The sequence below is a fragment of the Girardinichthys multiradiatus genome, chromosome 8 (genome assembly GCF_021462225.1).
Source record: "Girardinichthys multiradiatus isolate DD_20200921_A chromosome 8, DD_fGirMul_XY1, whole genome shotgun sequence".
In the NCBI taxonomy this organism is placed as follows: Eukaryota; Metazoa; Chordata; class Actinopteri; order Cyprinodontiformes; family Goodeidae; genus Girardinichthys; species Girardinichthys multiradiatus.
In genome coordinates this window covers 41,359,077-41,372,042 of record NC_061801.1, presented here as the reverse complement: position 1 = coordinate 41,372,042, position 12,966 = coordinate 41,359,077, and positions in this window count along the sequence as shown.

The following is a 12,966-nucleotide window of genomic DNA, read 5'->3' as shown; positions in this document are numbered from 1 at the left end:
TACCTTTGCAGTTTTGATCATTTTGCACCCGAAAAGTGAATATAAAATTACGACCTACTGCGGGACATTTTGTACAAAGGTTTCTGCAGAGTCCCAGTTTAAAAGTCTGAATTAAAGCCAGACTTCTTATACAGGTGTATGATTACCTTAGTTATCGCTTAACTTTTTACAGTTCGTTTATTGGTCCTTTCATGTCTTTTTTATTTTTTGGAAAAATAAGACATTATTTAACAAAACAAAAAAAGCACAAACAAAATCTCCCTTCACAACTAGCCCAATATTTTTTCTTTACGGAAATAAAATAATTTTGTTAAGTATTTACAACCAGCTCATCTATCACGGAAAAGAAGTCTGGCTTTAAGTGTATATTTAACAAGGGTAAATATAATGGCTGTTTGGAGGCTTCCTGTGTTTTTGCAGAAAGAATAGCATCAAAAACCAGAGCTAAAAAACCTCAACTTCAGAGGGTAGTGTTATAATTTACTTGCTTATTTTTTAAGTAAGTGAAATATAAGCTAATATGTAAGTTTAGTATGTTTTGAAGTTATTTTGAATAATTAACATAAGTGTAAATTTCATAATGGTCTTAAAAGAGTCTTAAACAGTCTTAATTTTACCTTCCGGAAACTTGCAGAAACCTTGTTGTACAAATAATGGAAGAGTTTGTAGTGACCAGGGGGACGTTTCATCCACGCTTTGAAAACATGAACTCCAGTCCATCAGATTTACCAGCAGGAGGTCACTCAGGACCCATTCACACTGCAGGCAAATGTGGCCCCAATCTTTTTCAAGTCAGATTTGAGCCACTTCCATGTGTGGTCCTGAATCCGACTCGTATCTAATCTTTTTGATTCCTACTTCAGTGGGAACAACCCAGGCAGATTTGATGTGACTTTGACGTCACTTTCCATTGACATGTGTAACAACTTTACGCCGGCAGTTAGCAAGATGGACGACGGCTGCAACGGTACCACACAGCGGAGGGACAGTGAGATGTTGAACCTCATGGAGTGACATCTCAATTGAATGTTTCAAACTGACCTCTGTGGTGAATTAGCAGCAAAAGCTCCACAAATGAGCAGACTTTAGAGTTTATCTCTTTTTATTTGTGCGTTTCCTCCTCAGCACCTGCTGACACATTAAATGGCTTCTGTTGGACAGACACTTTACAACAGCAATACCTGAACCCATTTCTTCCATGTTTGCGCGCGCTGTGTGGGATGTAATTGTAATTGTTCAGTTTGGAATCGTAAACAGTTCACACTGCAGTCAGATATTGGCAACGTTTAAAAAGTAACAAACGACAACGCAAAAAAATCTGATTTCAGAAAAAATCAGATCTGAGCATCAAGACCTGCAGCATGAAGGTAGCCTTGGAGTTTCTCTGGTTTGATCCGGACTCAATCTGTAAGACTTTATAGGAGCCCAAACTGGTCCAAATAGAGTTCAGAACCTAAATTAAATGTGTAATGCAAAGTTTTCAGTCATGCTACTGAATTAAATACATAATTGAATTAAACAATAATTCAGATTTCAGCATTTTACAATTTTTCATTATAATTCATAAAAATTCTAAACTATAATTACAATTTCACAATGGTTTAAATGGTTACAATGGTTTAAGCACACGGGAATGAAATGAGGAAGTGGGGAAAAGGAAAACAATGTGCGAAATAATAGAGTAGCACATAAATATAGACCAGTAAAGGTAAAACTGATATGGGCTAAAACGGAGGGATGAAATCTTTATTTTTCCCCTGATTTTGGCTTTTAGTTTCTTACAGCTCTTTGCTGTGAAAAATGGTGAGTTGTCACAGGAAATGACATCATCCTGTCCAGACAGTAAGAGCACCAGATTTATTTGAAGTCATTTGTCACTACAGACTTGCTTATTTTCCTGTAATGTGTATTTCCAGTTTGATGATGGTGCAGTTTTACTGTTTTAGTGTGAAAATTGCAACACAGTCTGGCTTTCGAGTGGTCTTACATAACATGTTATCCACTTCGGATCATTGTTATTATTTGGAGATGTTTTATTAAATGGTGTTATGCTCTGCAGTGTTGCTGCTGAGGTTCACAACAACATATCTGAAATATGCAACTATATTCATAGTAATAACTACTTGCAACTGCTTTTAGTTGTAATTGTAAACAACACATGGAATTTCAGAAATGTATTGTTATTTATGTAATCAAAACTAAAGAAAGAGGTAGAAGCAGAGAAAAACAAAGTCCACCCATGATCCAGCAGCTTGGAGAATCACCTTCAGCAGCAAAAACTCTGACCCAGCTGATGCATTTCTTTGAAAAAGGGGAATTTCTTGGCAGAAACTGGTGGAAAAACAAAATAATCTGACCACCTTCTGCTAAACAAGTGTTTCCTTTCCTCTCACACTGTGCTTCATGTGTCTGCGAAATACATGCTTGTAAATTGTTGTGGTTTCCGTAGCGAGAGAACGTGTTCCTCAAACGGCTCCTCAAATGTTTTTATGCAGACGATCAGTGGAAATACCCTGCAGGAGCTGTTGTAATAAATTATTAGTGGTGAACAAAGATAAGAGACTTTCTTCCAATAAATACCAAAGGTTATTATAGTTTTTTATATACTGCGGATGTACACATGTTGCTGTTTACCTGGCCTTGTTGGTTACCCATTACAGGGTATGCCACACAGTGTGAGGAAGCTTCAGCCTAAACCTAGGAAACATGATGACCACAAACAACATCTACAGGGGTTGGACAATGAAACTGAAACACCTGTCATTTTAGTGTGGGAGGTTTCATTGTACCCTGAAGGCGGTGCCGTGTATCAGGATGACAATGCACCAATATACACAGCAAGACTGGTGAAATATTGGTTTGATGAACATGAAAGTGAAGTTGAACATCTCCCATGGCCTGCACAGTCACCAGATCTAAATATTATTGAGCCACTTTGGGGTGTTTTGGAGGAGCGAGGCAGGAAACGTTTTCCTCCACCAGTATCACATAGTGACCTGGACACTATCCTGCAAGAAGAATGGCTTAAAATCCCTCTGACCACTGTGCAGGACTTGTATATGTCATTCCCAAGACGAATTGATGCTGTATTGGCTGCAAAAGGAGGCCCTACACCATACTAATAAATTATTGTGGTCTAAAACCAGGTGTTTCACTTTCATTGTCCAACCCCTGATGGCAGGGATCATTCTACAATGCTTTAGTGTCAGCTGTGAGGGAAGACCTATGTTCGTTTCCATCACACTTCAGTTACTCTCAGATATACCTTTAAATCCATCAATGTTTTAATTTCCTGATTTAGCAGCCTGATCACAAACCCATCCGACAACAAGTGCTAGGACTGAGGCGTTTAGGGATTAGCAACACCGTTTTCTTTGGGTGGAGGGGTCCAGACTTAGGTTCTGCCTGGATAGTAACAGAGCTGAGTTAGCCCACTTTAGAAGACAGCTCCACATTACCTCCTGGTGGTGCACAACACACCAACCAAGCCAACCCACCCCACCACCACCACAAGAAGCAGGTGACGTCACAGAACCAAAGGAGTGGTGAGTATAATTTAGGCTTTAGCCCTTGCCTGGTGCAATGGGTTAACTTTAATCCTTATTTTATATTAGTCTTTGCACAAAAACAAAGACTTAGAAAAATACACCACCATTTGGGATGGAAAGTGTTTTCTGAAAGTAGTGAGAAACCAAATCTCTCTTAGGTGAGAGGTTTAAGAGCCAACGGTCGGACCTCCCTCAACTGGAGGTTCTAGCCCAGACCTGCCTCAAATAATGATCCTTCTGCATGTTCACCTACACAATCCCTGTTATACCTAAACATATAACCCAATATTTTTATATTTGAATATAAGCATTAAAAGGCACCTGGATCCACCAAAGGCTCCGAGATCTAGATGTCTGCTTTAGTCACTGCTGAAAGTGGCTCAGAAAGCCTCGTCCGTCCTTCTTGTAGAGTGGGCGGTCCGATGACTGCACCTGTAACCGTGCAGGTAAAACTGCCTGCGTCAACAGCTGAGAACCCAGCTGCGGTTTCTAACCCAGACCAGGCTAAAGATCCCTCTGCAGGTTCACCCACAGAAACCTGGGTTTGAGCGGCTTTCAAATCCATCCAATCAATGGTGGTGATGGTTAGTCTGTACAAAGTCCAGTTGTCTCCTCTGGTTCAATCTGATTTAGAAAATCCTACAGCTACACAGGAAGCCATTTCATATGTATAAACCTTCTATTTTATCTCAATGCTCTGGTTCTTCCACACCTGGAGAGAGCAAAGTGACGCAATCCAATATGGCGGCATAAGTTTTCCATGTGAGTGCCTCAAAACAAGCTCCTTTAAACACGTGTAAGTGTTTGAAAACACCGAGACATGTTGAATGATGTCACTATAAGGTGATAAATAAGACTGAATAATTTTTTTGACTTATCTCGGTCCGTTCCACTGGTGAGCCATTGTTACACAGAAGCAGAACCTCGCAGCGATGAGCTGTAATCCCTGAGGCACATTCCAGCATCACTCTCCTCTGGGAAGTGTAGTTGAATCATTTCTTAAAGATTGTGATGCAACAACATGGCAGCTGACCTTTAAGGTTCAAGTGGATGACTCAGCATTGTGTGTGAGTGTAGATTATGTTAATGTCTCTGCTTCAACAGCCGAAGTGAATGGGCTGGTTTGCTCCCTTCTGAGTCATATCCGTGGGGAATACTGTCAGGGAATTCCCACATTGATGCAGTGGAATTAAAATAGAAACAGCAGCTCAACAGCTCTGCAGACGGTTAATGTTTCATCTTCTCCAGGTTTCTGAGGGCTCCTGCCCCTCCAATGTTCCTCCAGCAGGTCCATCAAACAAGGCCATTTTCTGTTAAAGAAGGGAACAATAAACGTATTAAACCGATATACATCAGGAACAGGTTCATATCTGGACCCAGTCTGGATCAGGGTGTTGTTTCTGTTGATGGTAAGTGCTCCCACTCAAGTCTAGAAGAAATAGTTGGTCGTGCTGGATGTTCTGGCATTATGTATTTAACCATAATAATGTAAAGTTTAGTGGAAGGAAAAAGTTTGGTAGAAGAAGATGCACAAGCTACAGGGATAACTGAAGCCTTGAGATTCACAGCTGGAGTCTGAGCTTCAAGAACCACCACGCGCAGATGGATCCAGCACATGGCCTGTGTTAGGTATTATTCAGTCAACTCAGAGGTAAGAACGATACAGAGTCAGTTTTACTTGTGACAAGGGTAGCCCACTTTGCAGTGCAACTACAAAGTTTTGACACCCTATATCTTTATTTATATACACAGTTCAACAGACAGTTCAGACAGGGTGTATGTGTGTGTGAGACTGAAAGGAGGCTGGTTCTCACGGAGATAACGATGATCTCACACACACAGGGAGGAAGGCATACCAGAGCAGAAAACAAAGCGGAGTGCAGGTGCCTTGCAACACAAAGTTTTTACATGAGTGATAACAAGTCCTCACACCCATCCAACAGCCTGCAACTTCACCAGAACCTGGAACATCAGAACTGCTTATCTCGGTCAAGGAGAAATAGGATGCTGTTATTCATGCAAAAGGAGCTATGATCAACTATGACAACAAACACACTTTTCAGTAGTCCAACATGTCAAGTGAAAGTTTATTTCTATTGCAAAAAGTCTATGTAGTTTTAAATTGAGTCCTTTAAAAAGTTGGAGCCCCATGAAAGAATTTAATTTTATTGAATTACAATAACAGAGAAGTTTATTTATTGTTTCAATTCAAATCATGTACAGATGTTTTAAAGATATGGTTTCCTTCCACTTAACTTTACATTAATATGCTTGGATACTGCACTTTCTTAGCAATGACCTGTGGCTAACCCTCCTTATGGAGTCCAAACTATTTGTATTGGTCTGATAACTTTTGGGTTTTCATTAGCTGTAAGCCAGAATCAGCTGAACATCTGATCCGGGTCTGGTCCATGAAACTGTTGACTCTGTTTTTAGCATGAACAATGTGTCTGCCTTGACCGGGTCAGGTCCTTCATGTGCATGATGTGTCTGTGTGCTTGTGTAAATAAAGTTGTGATTATATCTTATGTTAATGTTTTTGGTTTGAAATTTCCAGGCATGATGAGTGATGTCACGTGTTTCTTCCAGCATGGACCCCTTGGATTGATGTTCAATAAACACGTGTTACAGTCATCATGTTGTTGGCTTGAACACTCGGCTCTGATGGCCCGTCTCCACAGGTGTTGGTCTGCTGGTGTTCAGCTGCACATCTTGGGGCCAGAGGGGAATAACTGGATTGGTGTAATGATGCCAGCACATTGGAACTTCCTGAAGCCAAAGTTCAAGGTCTGTCCAGGCTTGTGGACCCTACCTGAGAATCAATCATGGCTGCCTCATAAATGCTCATGTTCTGTTGGTGAACATGTTGCTGTGTATCAGTATATAAAATGCAGAGAAATAAATCATATTGCTGTTGTTCTGGTCACTGATTTAACTTTTCGAGTTTCCAACCTGGAACAGGAACACTGGTGATAATAGGTTTACTGGAGTGAGCTAGTTAGTTGCATTGCATTGCTTAGTTTAGTGAAGCATAGCCTGTTTCTGCACCCCCACTTTGAATTAGTAAACCCATCTGTCTGATGTAAGCGGTTCTGGATTAGCCCAGACTTACTTTCTGGCTTTTTTCACAATTTTTCTGAGAGAACTGAGGCAGAATTAGAGGCTTAAAGTCACTTGTAAGACCTGTAATACTTGTAAGTGTAAGACCTCTGAGCCACCAGGTCAGGTGGTGACGGCGGGGTAAAGATGTACTTCGGGAGGGGTTAGCCTGCCATAGAGGTGGAGGCCAGCCGGTCTCAGGACTTCAGGCAGAAAACCACTGGGACATGATACAGTCTGTCATTTGATGCTCTTCAGCTCTCTACACTAACACACACTGACTGGGTCGTACTGAGGTGCTAAGAGGCAGAACAGATCACTAGACGTCAGCCAGGAGTTACTTAGCCAATGTGTTTCTGGGTCCATTTTGATCAGGCTTGACGGGGACTAAATGGTACTGGGCTTCTTATACAGGACCCATTTGGGTTGACACAATATAGTGTCACAATGTGTCCCTCAGGGCTTTGTATTAGGAAAATCATTTTTTACAAGTAGCATGAAATGTTGGTAGAATGTACACGATCTCCATCTGGATGCTGAAGGCCCAGTTGCCCTGGTGTTTGAACTTCTGGCTCCTTTTACTTGAAACAAACTAAAAGCAGACATGAAGCTTTGCAGCCTAATTCAACCACTGCTTTTTTTTACCATACATCATAGAACAAAACAATTTTTCTTTAGAGAGACATTTAAAACGTGACAAATAAATGAAGACAAATATATATGCACACATACTACCTGAACACACCATGCATGGATCTCCATGTGACATATTCATATCACACATCCAGTCACTCCTTACAGTCCAGTCTCTTCCAGCACATGGATAAAAGCTCTTTTTAAATCTGGAGGAACCCGAGGACCTGAGACGCCTTCCTGAGGGCAGCGAGTTGAGAAGATGATGCTGTGATAACCCTCTGTAGGGCCTTCATGCCAGCGTCTGTGCTGCTCCTGAACCACACCAGCATGCTGCGGGTGAGAATACCTTCAATGGACCACCTGTAAACAGAAACCAGCAGCTGCTGTGAAAGGTTCTGCTTTTTTAGGGTCCAAAGGAAATACTCCCCATGTTGTCCTTCTTTAGCAGGACCAAAATGTCTGTGGTCCATGTCAGATTCTGTGTGATGTATGGGACCTGTCAGGGAGGACAAACATTGCAGGCCCGTTCATTTGTTTATGAATTCTGCAGACTAATCTCTAACATATTATTGTCTCATACATCTATTTAAAATGAGACTCTGTCCCTCAGTGAGATTTACCTGCACAAATAAAGGTGAGAAAATCCAATTATACCAAACCAGTCGGCCTCCAGAGGACATAAGCAGGACTCTATTAGCAGCCCAGAACCTCACTGACCTTTATCTGTTCAGGTCAAAGGTGAAGATGGTTACCTTTAGGAATACGAGCATTCATGGTACGCAAACTTTTGATCTGGATAGTTTCTGCCTTCATCATTTATAACCTCTGAAGGATTCAGAGGCCAGGGTATGCAAGCTTCTGAGCACAACTGTATCAACATGTAAACTGAAACACATTCCTTCGCCTCGGGGATCTCCTTGAAAAATGAGGAAGCAGTTCAGCATGTTTCAGTGATGTTTCAAGGGAAGGAGGTCCAATCTGTCGGAAGGGTTACAGCTCATCACAGATTATTTTTAGTCAACTCTCGCATCAAAGCCTACTCTCTGCTCCCACTCCAGTTTCATCATTTCTGGGCTTCTTCATCTGAGGGATGCTGACAGCAGAGGAAGTTACAGAGGCCTGACTGAGGGCGTGCTGGAGTCTGTCATGCAGCTGCTCATGGTGACACGGGTTTGTTATCGAAGTGAAAGATCAGCATAATACCTCGTCAAAGCTTGCACACGATGCGTGGGCGGCACCAGCATGACCTCATTAACTGCTGCGGCTGAATGAATATTTCATTATCTTCATGTATTAAAGTCATGGCAGTCTCACTGAATAAAATAAATGATTATTTTAGTCGTTCATTCTAGGAGCCTAAACTGTACACTTCATAATAAGAATGTGAGGAATGTAATATGAAAAGATATTTAATTTCAGAATCCGATTTTAAAATCTTTTGTTGGAAGGTGAATGATTATGTTGGAAACAACAAACCCTGGATCACCAGTGACCTGAAGGACCTGCTAAACAAGAAACAAAGATCCTTTAGAGAGGGAGACAGGCAATTATTGAGGAGCATAGAGAAGCAACTTAAAGTCAAGATAAGAGACAGCAAGGAGGTGTACAAGAAGAAGCTGGAGAGCAAGCTCCAGCAAAACAATATCAGAGATGTGTGGACAGGGATGAAGAAGATCACAGATGGATGTCTGGACAGAACCAATGACCTGGCCACATTCTTCTATAGGTTCTGTTCAGAAAAAAGATCAGCATCCTCCTCTCCTGCTCACAAGCAGACATCCCACCCTCCTTTGACCCACAGCTTTCCTGTCACACCTCAAATGTTGTATCTTCCACCTCAGCCATGGACCTTCTGCTTCTACATGTTTGTCTTCAACCAAATCAGAAGATGCTGAAGATCCATTTGCCTCCACCTTCCACCTGTGTGTCTCAAGAAGTCAGGTGAAGAGACAACTGGAGAGACTGAATAGGAATAAGGCTGCAGGTCCAGATCATGTCAGACCTAGAGTCCTGAAGGTCTGTGCAGAGCAGCTTTGTGGGATTCTGCAGCACCTCTTCAACCTTAGCCTGGCCCAGAAGAAGGTTCTGGTGTTGTGGAAGACCTCCTGTCTTGTTCCGGTACCAAAGAAAACTCACCCATCAGTCCTCAATGACTATAGACCTGTTGCCCTGACATCTCACATCATGAAGGTCCTAGAGAGACTCCTGTTGGCCCACCTGAGTAAGCAAACAGTAAAACATCAGGACCTCCTTCAGTTTGCTTATCGCTGTGGAGTTGGAGTTGAAGATGCCATCAAACATCTGCTTCAACAAACCCACTGTCATCTGGACAAAGCCAGCAGCACTGTGAGGATCATGTTCTTTGATTTCTCCAGAACATTTAATACAATCCAACCTGATTTGCTTTGTCAGAAACTCCAGAAGACTCAGGTGGAGGCCTCAACAATCTCCTGGATCAAAGACTACCTGACAAACAGACCACAGTTTGTGAGACTGAAGGGTTGTGAGTCTAACCAGGTAGTCAGCAGCACAGGAGCACCACAGGGGACGGTACTCTCACCATTCCTTTTCACTCTGAACACCTCAGACTTCCAGTACAAGACAGACTCCTGTCATCTGCAGAAATACTCGGATGATTCTGCAGTCGTGGGGTGGATCAGAGATGGAGAAGAAAATGAGTACTGGAAGGTGATGGACCACCTGGTGTGGAAACAATCATCTCATTTTGAACGTGACTAAAACAAAGGAGATGATTGTAGATTTTAAGAGAAACAGGAATAAGTCAAAAACTATTTCTATCATGGGAGAAGAAGTGGAGGTGGTGGAGGAGTATAAATACCTCGGTGTTCACCTGGACAACAGACTAGAGTGGAGATGCAACTGTGAAGCCATCTACAAGAAGGGACAGAGCAGACTGTACTTCTTGAGGAAGCTTAGGTCCTTTGGTGTTTGCAGCAAGATGCTGCATATCTTCTATAAGTCTGTTGTGGAGAGTCTGATCTCTTCTGCCGTCATCTGCTGGGGAAGCAGCATCAGAACCAGGGACTTAAAAAAGCTCAACAAGCTGATAAAAAAAGGTTGGCTCTGTTCTGGAGACTCCTCTGGAACCTCTAGAGATCATTGTGGAAAGACGGATTCTTCATAAAATGAAGAACATTATGGAGAACCCTGAGCATCCTCTTCATGAGACTGTCCTACAACAACAGAGTGTCTTCAGTCAGAGGCTTCTTCAGATCTGCTGTAAGACGGAGCTCTACAGGAGATCCTTCCTGCCCACATCCATCAGCATCTACAACGGCTCTTTGAGGAAACCTTCATAATATGAGCTACAACAACATTTAATCTCTCTTTGAGATTAATAAAGAATTATTGAACTGAACTGAACTGAATAATCATTCCCCCTGATCCAGAAAGAAGATTTCATATGATCATGACTCTGAAAGATCACTCATTCATTCATAGTTTAGTTTTTTCCACTGACGTTTGAGGGAACGTTGGGAAGAATCCAGAAGAAGCAGGCCTCGAGGTCCACCACCTCCTGATGCCAGAAAGCCGTCCAATCACAGGACACAACAACAGTACCTCTAGTTGGGTCAGACGCGGTTTAATTTTTTTCATTGTTTTAGACTCAGAACCTGCTTGTCATGTTCTGGGTTTGGGTCCAAAGTGGGACCAAAGTGCAGACAAGAGCTGGGCCGCAGCATGTTTAAAGGAAGGCTCAATCCTTATTCTTAGGCTTTTCCAAAAACGTAGCAAAACGTAGCATAAGTCACTGCAGGTATAAACATGAGTAGAATCCAAGACTTACGTAGCAAAAACCGAACTTAATCATAGGATGAGAACATAGTGGCGAACGAAGGACGGAACGAACAGAAGGAACCAGCAAGGAACCGAGAACACAGACCAACTAATATACAGAGAGACCTGAGAGGGTAACAAAGGGCAGTTAATCAAAGAAAACAGGGAACAGGTGAGACACGGACGCAGGGAGACAGATGGAGCAGGTGAACCTAATACGAAGACTAAAACATGAGGAAAAGGACTAATTAACAAGACAGTAAGCAGACCTAAACGAACCTATAGACCAAAATAAATAAATTATAAGAATCAAGAACTAAAGGAAACTGGAGGAAACACAACAACCTAAGATCTAAGGACTTAACAAAATAGAAACCATAAAGAAACCCAGACTACAAAAGTAAACAAACCTAAACCAACACTGAAAGAACAAAACGAGGATGAAGCAGAAGGAACGAGGACTAGAACAAAAAATAAACAATAACTAAAGCTAACCTATGAGGGAGGCTGGAGCTATAGAAACTAAACTAGGAGTGAAAACAAATACCTAACATAACTAAACACAGGGATACTAAATGAGAAACTAAACTAGAGAATCTAAGGAAGACAAAGAACTATAATAATCACAACAACAACAACAATAATAATAATAATAATAATATCACACAAAATAATAAGAAAGCAACCACTAACAAACTAAGAACGTGAGGAGAGAAAACAACACACACTAGGAGGCGGTAGAGGGAACAAACCTAACAAGAGGCAAAAGGAAATAAACAAACTGCAAAACCCAAAAACTAGAAAATACCACAAAACCACAACAAAAGTCGAAAAAAGTTCAAACCCTGACACTTCTGGTCTGTCTACCAAGGAGGTCACTCTGAGGCTGGGAGGCTGTGGTTCTGTGGTACAATCTGGATGGCTCAGTGGTTCTGGTCTCTGGACTCGGAACCAAATTGTCCTCTCTATTACAGGAAGGCAAACAACCAGCTTACTGGAAGATTACATTAGTATGGAGGACAAAATACAGATTTCTGAAACAAGTGGACCTATTTTGGGTTTCTTGGCTGGTGGTACCGGCTCTGTGGGTTTGCTTGTTAACCTATGATTTTCTCTCGTCAACTCCACTTCTTGCACTGACTCAGCAAACAGAATTCACCCCATCCTAATGTCATCCAAAGCAGACCAAACAGGACTGTTTTTCCATGTGTTCGGAACATGGTGGACAAGAGACAGTTATTCCTGTTTCAAATGTTTTGTCCACCTCTTTAGAGACAGAATAGAGACTGAGTTCACCCTGCAGCCTGCAGAGCAGCGCAGGAGTGGCTGCCAACTCCCGTCTCGCTCTCAGGAGCAGAGCGTGTGAGACAAAAAATTATGGATCTGTGGGTATATTAACCAGGTTAGTTTCTTCTTGCTAAGAAATGAATCTGAAATGAAAGCTTCTATAAGGGCTTCATTTTATCCTAAATATCGAAATCACATTTTGACTTCTTTCAGTTTGAGAAAACCAAACCGCAACTTTTCCACAAACGCCCCTTAAATGTTAATCTGAAGCCACATCCTGACCAGAGCAGTCTCAACAAAGGTCTGATTCATCCTTAGGTCCAATTCTCAAATGCCTGAAGGTGCAATGATCATCTATTCCAACAATGATGCAGAGCATGGGAATGTCTAGTTGTCATTTTGGGTCACAAACGACACCAGAACAAAGCTTGTGAAGGTGCATGTGAGACGAGTCCTGACTGGTACAAAAGGTCACACAGGCTGGCAGCTTGGAGCTTCTCTGCTGCTTTCAGTACCAAGGTTCTGCTGAGGATGTGGCTTTAATTTTGGTGATTATGGGATGATATCAATTATTCCAGCAATGAATCAAATAGCTGTG